Here is a 23,139-nt window from a genome sequence, read left to right as displayed (position 1 = left end):
TATAATCCTATCTTTCTCTTCTCAATAAACCTCATTTTCATGCTTGCCTAACTTTGGTATGACTGGTTATTCTTCGGCCATGAGCGCCCCAAGAGCCGACACTTTCAGACTAAAACCTGATGTAAAGAAAACTATAAAAATCAGTACCCATGTATAACTGTAAGTCTGAAAGTGTGTCTGTGAGCATATGTATATTGATGTGTATTTAATCACAGAAAGAGAGATTTTATTTTTACGCAGATGGACCTTCTCATCTTTCTGTATAAATAAAAATAGTCCTATATTACCATTTTTAATGGCTGCCTGATATTCTATATATTATAACTTATTCAATATATTACAATTTGTTTGATTATAAGTCATTATTCAGTTATTTAAAGCTTATAGCCATTATAAATAAGACTGGTTATCCTGTATATAAACTTTGAGATAACCTTGTATGGCATCTCTCTAGGAAATAGTGATTTTTGGGCTCAAGAAATGCTCACACACAATCCCTGTATCCTATAGAATATTTACAATATTTATTTCCTATTAATACTGCATGAAAATTTCAATTTCCATATACCCTAGCTAATGCTGTTTTTTTCCAATTTTAAAATCATTTTAAACATATTTTAATCATTTATAATCTCTTCTGTGTTATAGAAAACATGTATTCAATTTTCCTTAATTCAATAGAGAAAGAATAGGAAAAACCAGACAGGTAACAATTTTTATTACAGGTGTTATCTTTGAACCAGAGGATTTAGAATTTTAAGAGATATTAGTGGTTCTTTTTTCACATCACCTGTTAATGAGGAAATATTTTCTGTACCAACCCTGACAGATAGCTATCATATATTTCAGTGACTCCCTCCATCAACAGAGAAATCACTACGCTCAGGCAAATAAATAATTAGATATTTTAAATTATTAAAATTTTTTTTGTCTTAGATAAAAATCTACCCTTTTGAAATATCTACGACATGGATCAGACTTGTTTCTGAGGCAATGCAGCTTTCTTTCCACTGCTTCTTTCACATTAGAGGTCTTTATATATGGGAAGACATTTGCTATGTCTCCCTTCAGTGTCTGGAAATATTCTAGCGTTTTTGGAGATTATGAGATTCAGTTTCTGTGGACTGCAGTTTGGTGAATCATCAACTCTTTTTTATTCCTTTTGTTATATGTTGCTGGATACATACAAGTAAGATAAGGTAGGATCTTAAAGAAGCAAAACATTAAAAGATTAAGAGTTTAAATTGGGGTAATCTGACTGCATGCAATTTAGGACAATAAGACATTTCCTATGTCAGGTTAGGAGTGCGAGTAGAAAATACAAATCAACAGTGGTCTCTGTCTAGCAGAAGTATTTCACCCTTGTATGCTGTCTTGCAAATCATTTGTCAAAATATCAAATTCGTCATTTGTTTATATTTTAAAATGAATATGCAGAAAATTAGACAAAACACTAACTCTCTAAATTTCTGGGTTTTTTCTTAAAAGCATTTCATATAATTTTGGGGAGATGGATGAGCTCACCTGAAATACTACTTGAAGTATTTATTGGCCCTACTCATCATGATTTAATTGGCTTGACATGTAGTTGGTTAGCCAATTAATAACATTTATATTCAGATGTGAAAAGGGGGATAAAGCATAAATATATGTTTCCATTTCTGTGAAACCATTTTGAAGATTTTTATTTTTTGATCTTAAAAAAAAAAAGAAAGAAAGAAAGAAAGAAAAAGAAGTAATGGTCTGACCTCTCAATATAAAATACATAAATATTTATAAATGCTTGGATTCTTCTTTTTAGTTGTAATAGTGGATTTAAGCAGGATTGGATCATAGTAATTTGAACTCTAATAGCCTGTGGCTTTTTGACCTATGCTGTACTGTAATTATTGCCTTTTGGCAAGACTTCTCTACATCTTGCCCCTTCATTGAAACCATTTTCAGGTCTTATTAAAGTTAAGAAATAGCCAATAAATATAGCACAAGCAAATGTGAACATCATCATCCAAACTGGAGGCACCACCATCCTTCTACCTATTGTTCATTTACCTTTAAGTGTTTGCAATGGGCAGGTGCTTCTCTTTATTTTTTATATGTGAATGATGAATATATTTTGTACTATTTCACGTTTTGACAGTGTTTCTCATTACAATTTTTCTTTTCATATTATGCAGTTGATGGGAAGTCAATTTTTCTGTATATGATAGATTCCATCATTTGTTCGGTAATGTATCTCTTGGCAGTGAATATATTACAATAGCACATCCCAGTGGTTTGAACAGAAAGAACTCAAGTTCTAGTCTAGACCCAAATCTTATGTTTATCTGTCTATTTCTCAAATGAAAACCCTATTCATAAATAGTTTTTATTTCATTTTTTTCTCTATCCTCAACTCTAACAAAACAATAAAAAGAATTGTCTTTGTTGTAAGCATTTAAATATGGGTTATTTGTGAGAAATTTTCAATTTAATAGCAGGTATAAAATGTTAATGTTTTATTATTCATTAAGCCTACCAGACAAGGGTTTTGGTGGCAATATGTGAATATTTTAAAGATCATGAAGTGTTTTGAGATAATTAATTATTGAAACTTTCATGTCCTGGCATGACAAAGAAATGCAATAGACTTGACATATAAGTGAAGAGGATGAGAGTGAGAATTTGAGAATGTGGAGCTTATAGTCTGTATATTTACTGTATAGAAAACATAGTCAATTGCTCAGATAGTCTGAGCGTGGAGCAATCAGGTAATATATATTTCAGAATCACATGAACTTCTCAGTATTAATGTGATGCTTAATTATGTACTATTTTACAGAGTCATTCTATTTTTAGTTATCAACTTCTTAATCTTTTCACCAAGTCTGCATAGACTAAAAATTTTTTTAACTGCTAAAAAATTTTATGTCAGTTGTTTGAAAATAAATTAATCAGCTATTATTTGAGCATTTTATACCTGTTATAAGATAAAAATCTGTGGTATTTTTCTCATTAAACTAATTTCTTCTTGATTTTAAATTATTTTCTTAGATAAACATAATTATTTTAGCCTTCCTTTGCCTATCTTCCCTCTTCCTCTCACCTACTTATACATAAGACTGCTACTGCAAGCATTCTTTTTCAACTCCCATTATTGAATGATACCAAAACAACAAATGAAATATTAGTTTTTTTTATTGTTTGTTTTTTTTAGAGAAAAGACCCTATCTTCCATAGCACTTACAACAGCTTCACATCTGACTCTACTCACTATTTTCTGAGATGACATGATAACGTTCTCCCAAGGTTTCTGTCACTTCCACTTTGCCATCCAATTGCCCTTTTTAGCTAAAAAATATTTCTGGAATATTTTTCCCCCATCCCAATGATCTTATCCCCTTTCTTTATCTTTTTTAAGATGAAATTGTTAGCAAGACAGGTAAAAATATTTTAAATTGTTTTACTGATGACCAATGGCAATTCCAACTGATGACAGAGAAATTGAAGTCTTCCATATTACTATATTTTTGCTGTATTTTGTCAACTTTCTTTTTAAAATTTTCACTTTATGAAGTTACTATCACCTTACTTCCAAGAGTGCTAGAAACTCAAAATTTTCACATATTCGAGCAAAGTGATGTTGACTTGGCATTTCATGAAGAAGCACAATATTGTTATATTGTCAAAGATCCCTATGCTTGGTTTGAGTATTGAGAATTGCCTCAAAGAGCCACAAATATCATATTCCTATTTTAAACCACCTACAATAGTGACTTAGGCTGTTCCAACATGGTAGAAATAAAAGGTAAGAACAGAAACCAACTGGTTGTACTCTGCTTGTGGTTCAAATTCTTAGTGATAGTGTAATCTCAGACTTCTTGGTGAAACACTGTAAAACACAACATCTCTCTCTCTCTCTCTCTTTCTGGTATGGAGAATTCATTATTACTATGAATTTTAATAGTTAATTCAATTTTTTTTAAATTGTGATGAATTATTTTTAAAATTTTACCTAAAATTGATGTTTGTATTTGTGCTAAACATATTAGACTAGACACATTGCATTAACCAGATGATCTGCAGATACACAAAGTTGAGAAACACTGTCTTAGAGATTAAAGAGAACATTTACTAAATATTTTGTACACTTTCCAGAAGAAATCCTGTGGCTCAGAAACCATGTAATATTTTACAATTGCTTGAACACCATTTTCTGCAATTCTTGGAGATAAAATGACCAGGGCAAAGATAAATATCCCATAATAGCTCATATATGGATATATTTTGCCTTTGTATCTGGCATTGTGATTGCTGTTAGAACACTTTTACTATCTTTAACAACACAGAATTGATTTTCTAAATGAAATGCATCACAGAAAAAGTGTCTAGTGAATAATTTTAATAACACTTTTATGGAGCTATCTTGGGACAAACAGTCCTCTAACATTTATTTGCCCTTGAGATTTAGAAGAAATCATATCTCTAGTGCTCATAATAAGGAGCTAATTTAACTGAGTTCAAGTTAGCTGTGAACAAATGGATTAACAAGCACCTTATTAAAATTTTAATTTACATTTCATTTATCACATTTAATAGAATCAACTTTGTTGTTTCAGGATGGGAAAAAGCATTAATTTCCAAGAATAACTTTGGGTACCATTAATTTCAAATGTTTTTATTGTTGGTTTTCATAGTTACCATAATTATGTACCCTATGTAGCATGAAAATATAAGATGAATAACATAAAATTTTGCTGTTAAAGACCATTTAATTATCCAACAAATGAAAAATATTTGTGTTTGTACAGCTTGTGGATTTTCTTGCCACTGTAAGAATGTTTAATTAAGGCAATTTAAGACCTTTGGTTCTTTTAGGATATAACTTAGTTACATATTTTCATGTCTGGAGAAATATAGTCTGTATATCCCTTGATAATATTTTGACATATGTTTATTACTCACACTGTTTTTTCCTTTGTCTCTTAAATATTTGTGCTGTTTGAATATGATAATATTCTGATTATATTTTTTACAGATTTATGCTTTTATTGGTAAAATAAAAAATTGCTATGTAATTCGAAAAATATTCTGTATAATGTAATATTTACTATAATACCAATAAACAAGGGGCTGATGAAAAGCTGTTACAGCACACAAGTGTTAACTTGAACAGAGAAGAAGCAGCATTTGGAACCACTGTGTATATTAAAACTTTTTTACTCAAAGTCTTGCTCTTAAAGTGTATCAGTTGATTACTTGAGTAGGATTGAAGGGATATTCTTACCATTCACTTTTTGATCTGTTCTTAAAATTGACTTCTAATTATAATGCTTTCACTCTGATGGTTCTTATGAAATAATTCATGACTTTGATCCATTTTTATAATGCCAATCATAAGGATTTGATATAATTGAAGGTACAACTTTAATCACCTTATAGATTTCTAAATAAGAAAAAATATATGTATATATTAATATTTAAGAGCCTGTATTCCATTTACAGAATTAGTATCCTGTCAAGATATTTTTCAGATTATATCATTAAAACAGTAAAAAGTAACATTTCCTTAAAATGAGACAACTGATCTAATTTTAATGACAACTGCTTTTAATGTCATGCACCCAGATATAGTTTATAATGCTTAGTAATTACAGCAATTTTTCTTCTCTTTTACTAATTATTTCAAGAGAAAGAAGTAAAAGCTTTAAGAATGGGCACAAAGACAGCTATATTGGATCTTTTTTGTAAAGCAAATAGCTTTCAAATCATTCCATTAGCTGTCATCAGAGTACAAAAAGAATTAATCAAAAATGACATCAATTTTAAGGGCCTGACAAAACCTCATGAAAAAAACAATCCCATCATAAAAAGAGAGAAATTAAAGGTACTGTCCCTGATTCCATGAAGGGATTTCACTTTTCGCCCTATGTACCCAAATTTGTGTTATAGAGGATTATATGTAAGATATATCCTTTAAATTCTTCTGGCACATTTATGTAAGTGACTAATACGTCTAAAGTAATAGTTGATCAATACATTCCTGCATATTTTATATTTATATGAGTTATTCCTTTTTTCAAACAGTGTCTTTATCTTTGTTAGTGTATTTTATTGATTTTGACTATTTTTCAGTATATTTCAAATCATTAGAATCTTAGTAGAATTGTGTAGAATCATAACAGACAGCTAAAACATGTATTACTTGAAAATTAAAAGTAAGACAAAAGTTGTCAAGAATGTAAAAGAAAAGATATTTTTGTTGAGTCTAAACATAAATATTCAAGAAATTCTAATTTAGTGTCATTTATTTATAGTTATTTTTAAGCACCTATTAAAATAATATGACTTTATGTTTATTTAGAGTGTTCCAAACCAACTTCATCTTGTTGGGTAATATTTAGTAATTGGTAACCTTGTGAAGTCCACAGGGATAAATATCATCTTTATTGTTTTTAAGAGTTAACCAAACCTCAGAGCAATGGGATTGCCAAAATCATAATTTATTAAAGTGGGGAATTAAGACTTAGAACTTGCGTCTCTACTTTTTCAGTGCTCTTCCCACTATTTAACATCTATCTTACTATGTTCTGTCCAAAGCAACATAGGCTTCAAACTTTAGTAGGAGGTGAGTATACACAACAACAATAAAGCTAGTTTCCTTCTTTCCAGTTGTTTGCTTGGGATATATCAGTGAACAAAACAAAGGCTCTTGTCATTATGAAACTTATGTCATCAGAGGAAGAGTGTAAATAAGTAAAAAGTTGGTTAGAAGGTAATAAGTTCTATAGAAAAAGCAAAAATCAGGGCATGTGGGTTTGGAGTGCTAAGATGGAGGTATAGCAACAGACTGCTCTTGCTGAATTTTCTTTCTTTTGTTCAGGGAAGGGCATTATTCTCTACATTCCTTCTTATGATATACATAATAAATATAAATTATTACAATTTCAGATAAATCATATAAATATAAATTATGTATTTATATTTATGTATATGCACATATATAATTTGTGCAAATTTATTCAATTTATCTTTTGTATATGCATGTATAGATATACACAATAATCCTCATTATTCATGGATTTTGTATTTGCAAATTCACCCACTCACTAAAATTTGTAATCCATGAATACTTGCGATGCTTGATTGGTCATTCAAAGACATGCACATATGCAGAGCAGCAAAAAATTGGAGTCTCCCAGCATGCATATTCCCAGCTGAAGTTGAAGTAGACCCCCTGACTTTTTGTTTCAGCTCTCATACTGTAAACAAGTGTCTTTTTTTTTTTTGCAGTATATTTAGCACCATGTTTTTCACAATTTATGCTTTTTATTGGTTATTTCACTGTTTAAAATGGTTTCCATGCATAGTGCTAAGTGCTGTCTAGTGTTTCTTAGCGCAAGAAAGCAGGCCATGATGTGCCTTATGAAGAAAATACATGTGTCAGATAAACTTTATTCAGACATATGTTATAGTGCTGTTAGATGTGAGTTTAATGTTAATGAATCAACAATGTAAAGAAGATGTCTTTAACTATGAACACACATAAAACAACGTTATGTATTAATTGGGTAGTAAAATTGTCCTGATCACAGGCTTACAGGAACCTAACCTTGTATTTCCCCGAAGGGAAATGATTCAATGTTCACTAACTTGGGTTTCACAGTGACTAGAGAACATAACTATATTGAATAAAAGAAGAAACTGTACAAGCTTATAAGGCATTTAATAGATATTAAAATTACATTCTTATTTGCAAATAATTCTAATTATTTTCACCAACAAGGCTCTGATTATTTCACACAGACATAGTTTTTAGATAAATACTTTATGTGTAGTATTATTCTATATGCTATAAGAGCTTAAGGAACATTATTTTGAAGAATTAGTGATTCTGGTTGAGGTTTCTCAATTTGATTGATAAGAAATTATTTTGAAACTCCGTGAATATGATTTTATTATCTAGAATCTTGCCACTTGTGTGGCTCATTTCAATATGCTCCTTGTGCCACTATGTTTGATTCTCTATTTTTCTTCCTGATTTTCTCTTCATGCTTCAGTCTGGATATTTTCTATTGACCTATCTTTCAATTTACTAATCTTCTCTTATGCTGTGTCTAACCTACTGTTAAACTTATTTATTGAGTCCCTAAGTTTGGTTTTTATATTTTTATTTTCTGGAATTTCCATTTGATTCTTTTTTAAATAGATTCTAATTCTCTGTTTTAATGAATTTTAATGAGTTTTTAAATATGCAAAATTAAGGTCAGAATTGATTATGGGGTAGCAAGTTAAATTGTTTTGCCTTATAAGGTGAGATGGTCTAGAACACAGAGAACTAGAGAGATAAGGAGAGAATCTTGAGGGTACAATTGTGCTCTGAGGGATATAATTCTGGAGCCTGCAAAGAAAGGTGACCAATGAGAAATTCCTGCGAATGGGTGCAGAAAGATACCTGTACATGCAGTATGTGTTACAGGAGACCTAGAGAGGAATCCTAAATTTAGGAAAACTGAATCTTTATAATGGGCAGTGTAAAGGGCCCTTTGCTTAGGAGGGAGAGATCTCTCTCTATCCCTCTCTCTCAAGACTGTAAGATTGCTCTGAAAGGAGATGCTGTATTTTCCAAGGCTGTTTGCTATACAAACATCCTTGAAAAGATAATCTGGGAAAAAGGGAAGTTAGTGCCTTGAAACAAAAGGCAGTCAATACTTTATTTCACAAGACTTGCAGAAATGTGAGAAATCCATAAAGAATTGTCTCCAAACAGGCTCTAAAAATTCATCTTTCTTTGCAAACATTGGACATTTTGATGAGAGCTTTTTCCATTTTAATTGTTTGGTATGCTATGCCACTTAGTCAGCATCCTTGCTTAGAAACACACATTTTGATCTCATTATGCTGTGGGTATGATTATCATATGAATCATAAATGATGGTATGATATGATCACCACCTTAAAGTAGGAGCAACTCTTATTTCTCTTCAATGACATATAATTATCCTCAGAAAATTGTATTGAAAGACTAATTTTACATTGATGTGTCACTTAATTACATATCACTAGTGACATGAAAAATTCAAAATATTCTATAAATGTTCCTTTAAAAAAAAAAGCCAAGACATTTCTCACCCCAGTATTACCAAAATCAAGAGTTTTGGATCATCCAGTTTTTTATATATAAACTCGTGTTGCTTTTACTCAAATTGAGTAACTGAGCTTTACCAAACCTTACAGTTTCTCTCTTGGGAAAGTTGTGCTGAGCCCCCATGGTTCCGTCAGTCCCTCTGATCCAGGCCCTCTTCTTGGGCTCAGATGTGGTTCCTGAGAGCTTTTTTGCTTCTTGGAAGGGAACTCCAGGGACTCAGCATGCTTTCTCCCTTCTCAGTTACTGTGCCCATATCTGTTCTATCCCTTGAGGTTTTTCTTATTTTTTTCTTCTTTACTTTTCTTTTTTTTTTTTTTTTTTTCAAATTTAGACCTGATTTTACAATGTAAAGCAATCTCCCTCATTCTCCTCTTTCCATCTTCTTTGGAAAACAAACAAAGATGCTTTTCTACTAAAGGATTTTATTTCATTTTATTATTTCAGAGTATTATGGGGGTACAAATGCTTTGGTTACATAAATTGCCTTTGCACCACCCAACAGGCATGCCCATCCCCAGGCAGAGCACACCACATCCATTAGGTGTGGACTTATCCATCTCCTCTTCCCCGTACCTGCCAGACAGCCTATGAATGTTACTTCCCATATGTGCACATTAGTGTTGATCAATTAGTACCAATTTAATGGTGAGTAAATGTGGTGTTTGTTTTTTTATTCTTGTGATACTTCACTTAAAAGAATAGGCTCCAGCTCCATCCAGGATAATACAATAGATAGTTCATAATATTTTTGTGGCTGAGTAGTACTCCATGGTATACATAAACCACATTTTATCAATCCACTCATGTATTGATGGGCACTTGGGTTTCTTCCACATCTTTGCAGTTGTAAATTGTGCTGCTATAAACATTGGAATGCAGGCATCTTTTTTATGGAATGTCATTTTTTCCTTTGGATAGATACCTAGTAGTGGGATTATTGGGTCAAATGGTAGTTCTACTTTTAGTTTTTTGAGGTATCTCCATACTACTTTCCATAGAGATTGAATTGGTTTTCAGTCTCCCCCAACAGTGTATGAGTGTTCCTTTCTCTCCTCATCCACACAAACATTTGTTGTTCTGGGACTTTTTGATAAAAGCAGTTTTCACTGGAGTTAAGTGATATCTCATTGTGGTTTTGATTTGCATTTCCCTGATGATTACAGATATTGAACATTTTTTATAAGTTTATTGGCTATTAGTCTATCTTCTCTCAAAAAGTTTCTGTTCATGTCTTTTGCCCACTGTTCAATGAGGTCATTTGATTTTTTCTTGCTAATTTTCCTGAGTTCAATATAGATTCTAATTATCAGCCCTTTGTCAGGTGTATAGCATACAAATATTTTCTCTCATTCTGTAATTATTTATTTGCTCTAGTGATAGTTTCCTTGGCTGTGCAGAATCTTTTTAATTTGATCAGGTCCCATTTATTTTTATTGCTGCTCTGATTGCCTTTGGGGTCTTCTTCATAAATTCTTTCCCTAGGCCAATGTCTCTAAGAGTTTTTTCAACATTTTCTTCTAGAATTCTTATGGTTTCCCACTTTGGGCTTAAGTCTTTTTGTCCTTCATGAGTTTATTTTCATGATAGGTAGGGGATGCAGATCCTGTTTCAGTCTTGTACATGTGGCTATCCAGTTTTTCCAGCACATTTATTGAATAGAGATTGTATGTTTTTGTCTGCTTTGTCAAAGATCAGATGGCTATGAGGATGGTTTTATATCTAGGTTCTCAGTTCTGTTCCATTGGTCTATGTCTCTATTTTTGTGGCAGTACCATGGTGTTTTTGTTACTATAGCCTTGTAGTATAGCTTGAAGTCTGGTAAATCATTGCCTCCCAATGTGTTTTATTTTTCTTAAGGTTGCTTGAGCTATGCGGGGCCTTCTCTGATTCCATATGAAGTGTAGAATTATTTTTTCTAGATCTGCAAACATGTTATTAATATTTTAATAGGGATTGCATTGAATCTGTAAATCACTTTGGGTAGTATAGACATTTTAACTTGAAAACTTGGAGGAAATGGATGATTTCTTAGAAACACACAGCTTCCCTAGGCTCAATCTGGAAGAAATAGAATTCCTGAACAGACCAATATTAAGTACCAAAATTGGAGCAGCAATAAAAACCTTCCCCCCCCCCCAAAAAAAAAAAAAAGGCCTGGACCAGATGGTGTCATACCCAAATTTTATCAGATATACAAAGAACTGGTGCCTATCCTGCAGAAATTGTTCCACAATTTCGAGAAGAAAGGCCTCCTCCCCAACACGTTACATGGGGATAACATCACCCTGATACCAAAGCCAGGAAAGGAATCAACAAAAAAAAAGAAAAGTACAGACCAATATCCCTTATGAATATGTATGCAAAAATTCTCAATAAAATCCTAGCAAATAGAATTCAGCTGCTCATCAAATATATAATCCATCATGAGCAACTGGGCTTCATCCTAGAGATGCAGGGATGGTTCAGCATATGCATATCTGTAAATGTAATTCACCACATAAATAGAATTGAAAAAAAAAAGACCATATGATCCTCTCAAAAGACACAGAAAAAGCATTTGATAAAATTTGACACCCTTTTGTGATAAGAACACTTAACAAAATAGGCATAGATGGGACTTACCTCAAAATGATAAAAGCTATATATGACAACCCCACAGTCAACATCATACTGATAGTGGAAAAGTTGAAAGCATTCCCACTTAGAATTGGAACCAGACAAGGTTGCCCTCTATCCTTAATTCTATTCAAAATAGTGCTGGAAATCCTAGCCAGAGCAATCAGACAAGAGAAGCAAATCAGGGGCATCCACATGGGGGCAGAAGAGGGTAAACTATAGTTCTTTGATGATGATATGGTCTTATACCTAGAAACCCCCCAAAATTCTGCCAAGAGACTAATGGATTTGATAAGTAAGTTCAGCAAAGTCTCAGGTTACAAAATCATTCAGAAACTTTTGAATTGATGTCCAGGAAGTTTTCTCTGACTATAAGGGATGCTCCTATAATATACCATGTATATCTCTACATTGTGCTTAGTCCATTTAAAAACATAATTTAATTACACATGTCTATTCCTCTAAAACTACAAGTCAATGAGGACAAATATTTCCTTAGCATATTTAGTATAGAGACTGACACATAGTAGGCATTTAGTATTTAGAGAATGAATGAGTGAGTACCATTTTCCAGGATGACCTCTACTGGTACCATTCTCACACCTTATGTATTACAATCCAAGCATTCATTTGCCATCCCTGCACTCCTTCTTCAATAATGGTATTCTTTTGTCAGAATGGCAATCTCTTAACTCAAGCCACACTTCTTCCACTAAATTTTTTCTGAAAAATTGCCACCTCCATCACTGATACAATAAAAGGATGCTCCAAATGAATCCTGTGTAGAGACTTCTATTGTCACACTTAAAACACAATATTTTATATGTCTCTCACTATTAAATTATAAGCTTTTGAGGATGAGGCAGTTTTGCAATTATTTTTGCCACCCCAAGACCGAGCATAATACCTGTCACTTGACAGTTTGTTGAATGAATAAATTGTTTATTTAATAAATGGTGACTCTTTATATATAGCATTTGATTTCCTAGCGGATTCAGTAATAGGAAGCTCATGGATTCTGCTATCCACTTTTGTAATGCTGAGGGTAGTATTCATCAAAACTAACATTTACTTTTGATTTTTCTTCTTGCTGAGCAGTAATAAAAGCAGGCTAGACATGTCTTTTATCTTAAATGAGAAATCTAAATTTCTGAGGACCTCTTGACTACGTAACTCTTAATTATCCTGGCTTTTGTCCAGCCAAGAAATTATCATCTCTAGCTAGACATTTCTTAACACAAACATATTTATAACTCAGTATAAATATGCAGTGCTCTTGTTTGGGCTGCATGGGTTTCCACATAATAGTGATGAAGGCTCGACCAGACAAGACTCTGGGGCCCCAGCCAAACCAATCTTATTTAAATAATTGTTCAACATTTATTCATAGGAAATGATAAGGATGCTGAAGAAATGCGTTTTGTGGGGAGAGATGCAGAGAAATCATCTGTAGAAATGTTCAGCACTTCCTTTTCTATCTTCTAGCTCTGGCTGAATTGTGTCCGCCTACTCAGCCAACAAGTCAGACCTGTAAGGAGATTTGTGGCCAACATTTCTTACTTGGGCAAGCTCATTAGTTGTATACCATTTTCACCCTGAGGAACTTAGCAAAGTATTACCTTGCAACCACATCTGATACTTTTGCCAAAATACTTATAATCACTTGTCTCCTTCATGCTGTATTTTCAAAATATATTTTATCTTCCCTTATAAATCTTGATGAGAACAATTGTCTTACAGGAATTGACTCTACTTATTAGTAAATCAATTACATGGAAGCTCATAGAGTGCAGTGGCATTCAATGATCTTTGTTTCTTGTGAATTGAGGGGACTGAAGAAGGGTAGACAGCAGGTTCACAAAGCAGTGCTCTCAAGATGTTGGATTCCAAGACAAGGGTTGTGGAGCATGTTCAGCCTTGCCAAGATAAACAACTAGTGAGAAAATGGCAATTTTGCCCAACTTATCACTTACTGAAAGTCTTGTTTAGTTGTATTTCTGTTGTTTTACACTTGTGTTAGAGGGTCTAATTTTCCAAGTGAGTATATTTTAAAACAGAGTCTTAATTAATTAATTATATTTTTATTTCAGGGTATTACTGGGGTTCAAATGTTTGGGTTACATGAATTACTTCTGTACAGTTTGAGTCAAAGTTATAAGTGTGTCCATCATCCAGATACTGTGTGTTGAACTTGTTAGGTATGAATTTACCCATACCCTCTGCCCCCCTCCCACATGCTTAATTTCTGTTGAATTTTACTACCAAATGTACACGTTTTAAGTGTTGATCATTTGTTCCAGTTTAATAGTGAGTATATGTGGTGTTTGTTTTTCTATTCCTGAGATACTTCACTTAGGAGGGTAGTCTCTAGTTCTATCCAGGTTGTTACAAAAGTATCAGTTCACCATTTTTTTTTTATGGCTGAGTAATACTCCATGGTATACATATACCACATTTTATTAATCCACTCATGTATTGACGGGCACTTGGATGTTTCCACATTTTTGCAATTGTGAATTGTGATGCAATAAACATTCAAGTGCAAGTGTCTTTTTTATAAAATATCTTCTTTTCCTTTGGGTAAATACCCAATGGTGGGATTGCTGGATCAAATGGTAGGTCTACTTTTAGTTCTTTGAGCTATCTCCATATTACTTTCCATAGAGGTCGAACTAGTTTGCAGTCCCACCAACTGTGTATATGTATTCCTTTCTCTCTGCGTTCCATGCCAGCATCTTTTGTTTTCTGACTTTTTGATAAAAGCCATTCTCACTGGAGTTAAGTGATATCTTATTGTGGTTTTGATTTGCATTTCTCTGATGGTTAGAGATACTGAGCATTTTTAATATGTTTATTGGCCATTAGTCTATCTTCTCTCGAAAAGTTTCTGTTCATGTCTTTTGCCCACTGTTTAACGAGGTCATTTGATTTTTTCTTGCTGATTTTCTTGCCGATTTCAATACAGATACTAGTTTTCAGACTTTCATCGGATATATAGCATGCAAATATTTTCTCCCATTCTGTAGTTGTTTATTTGCTCTAGTGATAATTTCCTTGGCTGTGCAAAAGCTTTTAAATTTAATCAGGTCCCATTTATTTATTTTTGTTGTTGCTGTGATTGCCTTTGGGGTCTTCTTCATAAATTCTTTGCCCATGCCAACATCTAAAAGAAATTTTCCAACCTCTTCTTTTAGAATTATTATACTTTCATGTGTTAGGTTTAAGTCTGTTATCAATTGTGAACTAATTTTTGTGAGTGGTGAGAGGTGTGGATCTTGTTTCAGTTTTGTACATATGGCTATCCAGTTTTCCAAGCACCATTTATTGACTAGGGATTCTACTGTAAGTTTTTGTCTGATTTGTCAAAGATCAGATGGCAACCTGGGTTTTCTGTTCTGATCCATTGGTCTATGTCTTTGTTCTTGTGCCAGTACCATGCTGTTTTGTTATTATATCCCGTAGTATAATTTGAAGTCTGGTAAAGTAATGCCTCCTGATTTGTTCTCTTTGCTTAAGTTTGCTTTGGCTATTCAGGTTCTTTTCTGGTTCCATATGAAGTGTAGAATTATTTTCCCTAGACTTGCAAAAAATGATGTTGGTATTTTAATTTGGATTGCACTGAATCTGTAAATCACTTGGGTAGTATAGACATTTTAACAATGTTGATTCTACCAATCCATAAGCACGGTATGTTTTTCCATTTGTTTACATCCTCTGCAATTTCTTTCCTCAGTATTTCACACTTCTCCCTGTAGAGGTTTCTCCCTTTGTCCTTACATGGCCGGGAGATCATTGGGACCCTATCCTTATGATCTCTTCCAAATCGGATTACCTTTCAAAGGCCCCATCTCCAAATACCATCACATTGTGGGTCAGGGCTTCAACATATGAATTTTAGGGAGATAAAATTCAGCTCATGGCATTTTGCCTCTGGCCCCCCAAAATTCATGTCTGTCCATGAAAAATACGTTCATTCTATCCCAATAGTCTAAAAAGCCTTAACTTATTCCTGAATCAACTCTAAAGTCTAAAGTCCAAAGTCTCATCAAAATATGATCTAAATCAGATATAGATGAGATTTCAATTATGATTTCTCCAAAGGCAAAATTCCTCTTTGGCTACAACCCTGTGCAACAAGACAAGTTATGTGTTTCCAAAATACATTGGTGGAATAGGCATAGGATAGATATAGGATAGGGAGAAATAGGAAAGAAGGAAAGAGTGATGAGTCCCAAATAAGTCCAAAACCTAGTAAAGTGAATTCCATCAGATATTCAGGTTTGAGAATCATTCTCTTTTGTTCCATGCTCCACCTTCTGTACCCACTGGGGCCCAATTTATCACAACATAGGGGTGCAGACAAAAATATCCCAAAATATAGTGCTTTGGCATGCTGCACACTTTGAATTAAAAAAAAAAAAATTGGTGATGCATGCTGTCTGGGGAATGGGCATAGTTGTTGGGCTATGCAAAGGCAATTTATGTAACCAAAGCATTTGTATTCCTGTAATACTCTGAAAAAAATTGGAAGGCCTTAAAAGCTGTCTCAGAACTAAGAATTTTCTAATCTTCCCCAACCTCAAGTGTGGGGGGACATAGGGGTTGCTGAGGGGAAACTCGCTGTGAAATTTCCTTATCTAAGAAAGCTTTCCAGAAAAAAAAATGCAATTGTCTTAAGACCTCCTTCCTAGGAGTCTCATAAAACAACCAGGAAAGACTTATCCACCAGAGAAGAAAAGAAATTAAAAGTTATCACTATGCCAAATTGGACTTTTTATCCATTCTTTTGAGGGTATCTCCAAGAGATTGCCTGGGAGACTTTATCTACATAGTAAGGCAACCTTTGTTCACAGTGTAGTGCTATCCCTCACTTTCCTGTAACTCTCTGATCCCATTCAGTTTTTTAAGAGAAACATTTATAAGATAATGTCTGCCTCTTGGGCCTATTCGGTCCCCCTAAAAAATAATTCACTACCTCTCTAAAATTGTCTACAGATACCTCACTTCCCTCTTCCTTATGAAGAGGGTATTTAAGCCTCAATCATCTGGCCCTTCTATGAGTCTCATATTTGTAGGACTTTTATCCATGTGCATGTTAAAAAATTTGTATGCCTTTTCTCCTATTCATCTGTCTATTGTCAGTTCATTTCAGTGAAACTTTCAGAGGGCAGAGGGGAAGCTTTCCTGCCACCTCCACAGAAACCAATATGATTAATTCACTCACTCACTTAACTGGGATCTCCATGTCCTGTGGAAATGTTGAACCTTCTCCAAAATGTTAATGAATTCCACTAGGCTTAGCTTCCCCCAGTTTCCTCTACTTTGAAGCTCCTCCCTCCGGGTGTATCAGCTCCATTTTATACTACACACATTCAGAGAGGAAACTCAGCTCTTTCTGAAGCTGACCTAAGAAAACCACTCTCATACATAACATTCATGAACATGTTAAACTTTAAAAAATTTTTGGAAAGGTCCTAAAGATCACATGTAACAAATACAAAAACATTGAATTGAATACTAGTCACTTAATTCTTTAACACGTCCATTAGCCATTCCACTTCAGGGGCCCTTTCCACTGGCTGATATCCTATATTGTCACCACCTTCATGTGCCATTCCTCATGCTCTTGTTTGTTCTTCATCTCCTCCCCTTCCTCTCAAGGACAAAGCTCTCCCCTAGTAACCTGTATTTGCCTTTCTTATCTTAACGCCTCCTGACATTGCTTCCCATGCATTCAACCTTCACCATCAGCCTCAATTGGTTCATCAGCGTATTTTCTTAAAAACAGTTTCATTTGGGAAGAATTATGATGCCAAATATGAACATATGTAATATTTTGATGGAGAATATGTTTTTTTTATAAAATATGAAAAAAGGGCACAGTGAAAAATAAGATTATGTCTGCTCTTAACATATTTTAGATCTCAACATTTTAACCTGCTTACATGTTTCAGTCTTTTTTCCTATATTTTACACATTTGTACATGCAGATATCATAATAAAATGAAATGCTACTTAAAAAATTAACTGATAGTTATTTATAATGATTATTAGTGTTTCACTATTAGGATATGGCATAGTTTATTGGTCCTCTACTTCTGCACATGCATGCTTGTTCCTAAATTTTTACTAATATAAACAACACTTTGAAATATTTTCAAATGGGTACCTTTGCTTCACATATATCCACAACGGTTTTTAAAGATAAACTCCCAGAAGTGAGATAGCTACATCAAAGGATATGTGTTGCTGCCTTTAAATCGTTCTGCGAAAGCCTTTTCAGGCATCCAACCTAGAGATAACCCACCTTATGTTTAATAGGGCCATGTCCTTTAAGCAGAATGGAACTCCAGTGGGTCCCTGGTGGAGTGAATCTGAGCCAAGAGTTATTTATTGTGGTCAAAAGAGGTTAGAATTTCAAAGTGAATCCTGGTTTTTGATGACCTAGGGACAGGGACAAGGCATTTTTTCATGCATGTCTACTACTCACAATATATATAAATTTTCACTGACACATATAGTTACTCCCACCCCATTTGAAAGTGCACACATTCATACACACACAATGTTTCATATTGAGCACTATAGTACGTACAGAAGATGCAATTGTTGCTTTTAAGCAGTTTGAAGAGCTCTTTTAGTTTAAAGTTTAATTTTAGTTTAAAATACCTTTTGCTTTCTGAAAAATTTTGAAGTGTACCAAAATCACCCTTTCTTCCAGTGACAAATTTAAAAGTGAATTTATACATAGAAATGTGGAGAGGTGTTTGTGTGAAGTGGCACTAGACAATTGTTATCATTGCAGTCTCTGTAAGTATCCTCTCAGATGAGTAAAATATTCCCTGTTGTGTCAAGTGCCTTGTAGTTGCGTTACATCCTCCCTTCCACTAAAGTACCACTTAGTACAATGGGGCGCAATTAAGCCAATAGAGCCTTGGTGATCTGAAAGGTAGTTCTCTTCCAAAGTGCTTCATTTACTCCTCGGTGTTAATAATGGATGGTTTTCCCATATTATGCTATCATGGGTTACTCACTAGTGAGAAAATATTTCAAGTCTAGACTAAATGGGACAGAAATTATTATATTTCATTAGCATATTCTCAATTCAAGCTTCTACAAACATAGCCTTTATTTTTCTTACTGTTTTCTAAGGACTAATATAACAATACTACCCTCATGTAGTATATTCTAATGTTTGTGGGAAAATGATTTCTGGATTTTCCCCTGAGTATATTTTATTCTTTTCTCATATGTTTTGTCTTTCAGCTTGCATCATAAATTCATACAGAAGTGGCTATTTCTGCCTTAAATAAAACCCTAATATATTGTTGATGCTCAGACATATTATATAATGATTATAACAATAAAAGTTTAGTTCCATGGAAACATTATTAAATTTTCCTCTACCTTAGATTACATGTCATTCTCTTGGTAATACATGGTAGCTGGATGATTTATGTGTTCTCAAAATTTTAAAATATTTCTCTGACTATATAGCTTTTTGGGGGACTAGTTTTTCAACACTTTCTAACTCTACAGATTTAATTTCTTCAATTTTTCTATCTGATATGAAATACTTTTAAATATCTTTGCCATTTTCTAGTTATAATAAGTTTTATACCCCTCTTGGTTTATTAGATGCATTTTTTTTCTGAATTAACTTTGCCTCAATATAGAGTATTTACAAAATTACATCTTGATGCTTTATCCTGATGACTAACACTTTATCCTACTTTATCTTTTTCCCTTTAAATTTAAATTAATGGTATATATTCTTGCTTTCTCTTTGTTTTTATTTATTTCTAGAACATTTAACTCACAGTTTTTGGTTTACTTTTCTTGACTTCCTATCACTGTTTCTTTTTGCTTTGTAATAGAAATTGTATGTAGTCCTTTTTAAAATTTTAAACTTAATGAAAATAATTCAGGGTAATTAGTCATTTCCCAAACTTTTTTCTTACTATAACCTGTAGATTGCTCTATTCCTTTGTGCTTCTTTATATTTACATAGTGAACATTTTTAAGCTATGAAAGAGGTAACTTGATTCTTAGGCTGAAAACCAGGCTCAGAATCCAGCACAGACTTTTTGTGAAGTGAACAGAATTAGTTCTTAGAAATTCTAGGTGTTCACCAAGAACATCCAGGTGTTCACTCACACATAGGAATGTGTGTATTCTCTAAGAACTTGTTTGTTCAAGTGTGGACCTTGGGCTAGCAGCTCTGGTATCACCTAGAAAGTAGTTTGTAATACAGAATCTCTGTTTCTACCTCAGAACTTTTTTTTTTTTTCTTTTGAGACAGAGTCTCACTCTGTTGCCCAGGCTAGAGTGCTGTGGAGTCAGCCTAGCTCACAGCAACCTCAAACTCCTGGGCTCAAGCAATCCTACTGCCTCAGCCTCCCAAGTAGCTGGGACTACAGGCATGTGCCACCATGCCCAGCTAATTTTTTCTGTTTATATTTTTAGTTGTCCAGCTAATTTCTTTCTATTTTTTTTTTTTTTTAGTAGAGACAGGGGTCTCGTTCTTGCTCAGGCTGGTCTCGAACTCCTGAGCTCAAACGATCCGCCTGCCTCGGCCTCCCAGAGTGCTAGGATTACAGGCGTGAGCCCGGCCCACATCAGAACTTCTGAGTCAGGATCTGCATTTAACAAGATTCCCCAGGTGATTCCTAGGCATGTTCCAGTTTGAGAAGCCCCTTTGTAAGTTTTTACTAAGGTTCACTTTTAGGAGAGTTCACTAGGAAGTTAAAGGAATTTTATCCTTACCTGGGGGCTGGATATAGGCCAAATGTCCAATGGCTGAATATTGAAGTCAACATTTGGTTAGAGCCAAGGTTGAGGTCAAATATCATTGTAGAATGTCTGGGATACAGGAATGAATCTGAAACTTTACCAAAATTTAGAAAATGCGTTAATATTAATTATTTACATTTAAAGATTCAAGTTTTTATAATTTAGTAATAATATTTTTTCAGCACTACCAGATTCTAGATTGTTCCTGTAGGCACTTTACTAGTATGTATGGTAAATAAATGCCATACTATGGCCGGGCGCGGTGGCTCACGCCTGTAATCCTAGCACTCTGGGAGGCCGAGGTGGGCGGATCGTTTGAGCTCAGGAGTTCGAGACCAGCCTGAGCAAGAGCGAGACCCCATCTCTACTAAAAATAGAAAGAAATTATATAGACAGCCAAAAATATATAGAGAAAAAATTAGCCGGGCATGGTGGCACATGCCTGTAGTCCCAGCTACTCGGGAGGCTGAGACAGGAGGATCCCTTGAGCTCAGGAGTTTGAGGTTGCTGTGACCTAGGCTGACACCACGGCACTCACTCTAGCCTGGGTAACAGAGTGAGACTCTGTCTCAAAAAAAAAAAAATAAAAAAAAAAATAAATAAATGCCATACTAGTATGATGCTAGTATGATACTAGATAGATACTAGTATGTATGTATTTCTACTGATGCCATTGGAGAAACAAGATACAAATCTTGAAAAACTTATGGTCTAAACAGAATTAAATATCTCAAAACATTAATTTATTTAAGGTTATTTGTTTTAATGCTATGAATGCCAGTATACAACTAATTCTACAAATATTAGAGTAATAAAATTTTATCTGTTTGTTTTCTGTTTTATAGCATTATTTAAATTTTTATAAACACTATTGAATCAAAAAGTTCTTATGCTTCCCAGGGTTACCTCATTCTTTTTAATGTCTGTATTGTCTTCTTAAATACTAATTTAACCTTTCAAAATTAAAAATAAATGGTTTCACTTAAAATTAACAGCTTTCAAAGTGCTAACTAATGATTCCATTTTACTCTGGCAACAAAAACTACACAATTATCTCAACATATTCACAGAATTTCAACATACAAAAACAGAATTTCATCACAAAGTACATATTGAATATTTTCCTATATACGAAAGTAAATATTTAGATATTAAAAAAAATCTGAAAAACATGCTTTGCACTCCTCATGATTTAGTTACAAATGTGTAAGTGGTAACCTACCATAATCATCTTGTCATTGGTCATGCATAATTTCTGGGTTACCAGAAATGGTACTGATGTATGCATTTGGTTTAAGATGAAACCATAGGGTCAGTTTAGGCTGAGTAATGGGATAATACCAAAATTGTTTGTTTTCCTTATTCATTATAGAAGCTATATTTTTATATTAACATTATGCCTAGAAGAATATTTATTTTTAGCATCACCAGTGGTAAAATTTTTGTCATTGTTTTTATGACAAATAATTTTGTCTATATATATATTAACATGTGTGTTAATTTTTAAATGTAACAAATTTCACCCATTTTCATTTTGAAAACAAAGGGAATTGAAAATATTTTTCTCAATAAAACTATATATTAATATATAAAAAATTTAAAAAGAGATATTTCTCTCTTCTACTTTTGTTAATTAAGAAATATTAACTCTTTTCAAACATACACATGTTACTCAAATTAGTCTCTCATTTAGAATTGAAAAGTTTTCAGCTGGTATTATAGAAAGAAGGCATTTATTTATTTATGAAAATGTACTTTGCATGTTGGCACTACATGCGTTAAATTTGGTCCTTTTTTTCAATTGCTACATACTGGCCTTTGAATAAAATCAGAAGTTCAATGATTCTTAAAATTATGTTCAATCCTATATAAAACTTCTTAATCATTAAAAACTATTACTTGATTATTCTAAAATTAAGATTATGTAATTTTATCAAATTTCCATTGAGAGATTCTAAATTCTACTTTTGAATTCTAAACTAAACATTTTTAAAATATAAAAATTTCTTATATTTCTTGACAACTCTACTATTCTGAGAATAATCTATATTTGTTATTTCTATTACTATCAAAACTTTAATGGTCAATTTGTCCACTAGTAGGCGACAAGGAGCAATAACAGTTCTAGTTCAATATTTAATAATTATCCCTATAGCAACTAAACCTCTGAGGGAAAAATGTTATAGATTTCTGTGACAAATAAATAAAGTGGAATTCTATGGCTAAGCATTGATTTGATAGAGAATCAAGAAAAATTCATCTATCTATACAAATTGGCAAGTATCTAAAGCAATCCAATCAGTATTAAATTGGTTAAAAAAGAATATATAAATACCAGCTGACTATCAACTACAATTACAATGATATTGTGTATCTAATGACCAAAAAAAAAAAGAACAAAAAGGGAAATATGCATTCATTTGATTACAAAAAGAGATATTTTCATTGGGGGTTGAAAATGAATAGACAAGTTAAGACATTGCTAGTAGTAGGCACTGAAAAAGTGCAATGAAAAGCAAAAAGCAGAGAATCTTAAGCAATAGGAACATTAAATGTTCAAAAATTGCCCAGGGACAGCTAAAGGTCATAGTTTCTTATGTAACAAA

This window comes from Eulemur rufifrons, chromosome 3, assembly GCF_041146395.1.
Source record: "Eulemur rufifrons isolate Redbay chromosome 3, OSU_ERuf_1, whole genome shotgun sequence".
Lineage (NCBI taxonomy): Eukaryota > Metazoa > Chordata > Mammalia > Primates > Lemuridae > Eulemur > Eulemur rufifrons.
Note: the sequence above shows the minus strand (reverse complement) of the source record.